General features: G+C 49.0%; 1 non-coding gene across 1 annotated transcript; it reads right to left on the bottom strand.

The window, feature by feature from the left end:
* Positions 1–381: 381 nt before the first annotated feature.
* trnas-aga (transfer RNA serine (anticodon AGA)) lies at positions 382–464 on the bottom strand. The gene has a single exon. It is a non-coding gene; the product is annotated as a tRNA-Ser (tRNA).
* Positions 465–1,876: the final 1,412 nt, after the last annotated feature.

The raw sequence follows: 1,876 nt of genomic DNA, 5'->3' as shown, positions 1-1,876 counted from the left end.
CCCTTGTGTAGTCTATGAATGGTATGCTTTGTCTATATCGTGTGCAAGAAACAATACTTTTCACTGTACCTCAATATATGTGACAATAATAAATCAAATCAAATGGTCATAGAGGTTTCCAGCATGGAAACAGGCCCTTCGGCCCAATTTGTCCATGTCGCCCTTTTTTTTAAACCCTTAAGCTAGTCCCAGTTGCCCATATTTAGTCCCTATCCCTCTATAGAGGTCCGTATCCCTCTATAGAGGTCCGTATCCCTCTAGAGAGGTCCGTATCCCTCTATAGAGGTCCGTATCCCTCTAGAGAGGTCCGTATCCCTCTACAGAGGTCCGTATCCCTCGATAGAGGCCCATTTCCTTCTATAGAAATCTAACTGTGAAATACGTAGTCAGCAGGATTTGAACCTGCACGGGGAAATACCCAATGGATTTCTAGTCCACCGCCTTCACCACTTGGCCACGACTACACGACGAAATCAAATTAAGTCAAATCGGAGCTTCAGAATATTTTTAAGGCAGCGGTGGATAGATTCTTGGTGAGCAAGGAGGCCGGACAGTGGGGGGTGGGTGGGGGGGGGAGGGCAGGGCTAGGTTATTGGGAGGGAAGATGGGATGCAGATTTGAGGTTACTATCATATCGGCCAAGATCTTATTAAATAGTAGATAAAGCCTACTCTTTCTCTTTGTACACTCAAATGTTTAAAATGAAATGGACATATAACAAACTTTGATATGGGTGGCACGGTGGCACAGTGGTTAGCACTGCTGCCTCACAGCGCTAGGGGCCTGGTTTCAATTCCCGGCTCGGGTCACTGTCTGTGCGGAGTTTGCACGTTCTCCCCGTGTCTGCGCGGGTTTGCTCCGGTTTCCTCCCACAGCGGGTTAGGTGGATTGGCGGTGCGAAATTGCCCGTAAGTGTCAGGGGGCTGAGCAGGACAGATAGGTGGGGTTACGGGGAATAGGGCTTGGGTGGGATTGTGCTCAAGGGCCGAATGGCCCCCTTCTGTGGGATTCTACCCCATCTCTATCACCCTCTACTTTATAATTCGCTATCTCTTTGCCCCGTTAATAAAGAGTGTACCAAATCAGTTGTAATTCCATCCAGAGTGTGTCCAAAAACTGAGAGTGGAAAACACAAGAGGTCAATGAACACAAGCGAACCTTGGTGTTGAATTGTAACCTTGCCTTGTCGGAGCTTTGATGTTCTACGTCGACGGGGTCGCAGTCGGAGCAGTGCATGCAGGTCAGGTCAGGTCACCTCATTACGGAGCAGCAGAAGCCTGGGTGGGTGCACCAGACACTCACTGTGATAATAGCAGATGAGGTGACGCATGCATGATGAAAGATGCAAAAACAGGCAAGCCATATGTTCAGTGACACAGGGGAGATTAAGGGGAACGGTGGATCTAACAGAATTGCTGAAAATTAAGCGTTTGATGTGTAAGCAATGGAAAATCAGCATTCAGAATGGGAATAACGAGAGGGGGCACAAATTAGCAGCAGGAAAGGGGGAATAGGCAGAAATGTTTTCAGGGGATGTGGGGGATTAGGGACACCGGAAGCTTTAGCCTGCGTCACTTTCGAAATCGAGCAGCGGACGTGAGGGTTAATCGCACGACTGAGGAAGAAAATAGGGTAGGGTTACGGGGGTAGGGCCTGGGTGGGATTGTTGACGGGGCAGACTCGATGGGCCGAATGTACTGCAGGCATTCTACGGTTCTATCATTCCATGAGCTCCTGTGTTGGTGCTACGGAGGAGCACACCAGAGTAGGTGCTGTCAACTAGACAGGAGAGCTGAGGATGGGTGCGGGGGGGAGGGTCATGAGGCCAATCGTTCTGGTACAAGGTAAAGAAAAAAAATTGGATTATGAACTTTTG

The sequence above is a fragment of the Carcharhinus amblyrhynchos genome, chromosome 32 (genome assembly GCF_965287045.1).
Source record: "Carcharhinus amblyrhynchos chromosome 32, sCarAmb.v2.hapA, whole genome shotgun sequence".
Taxonomy (NCBI): domain Eukaryota; kingdom Metazoa; phylum Chordata; class Chondrichthyes; order Carcharhiniformes; family Carcharhinidae; genus Carcharhinus; species Carcharhinus amblyrhynchos.
Note: the sequence above shows the minus strand (reverse complement) of the source record. Positions and strands in the feature narration are given on the sequence as shown.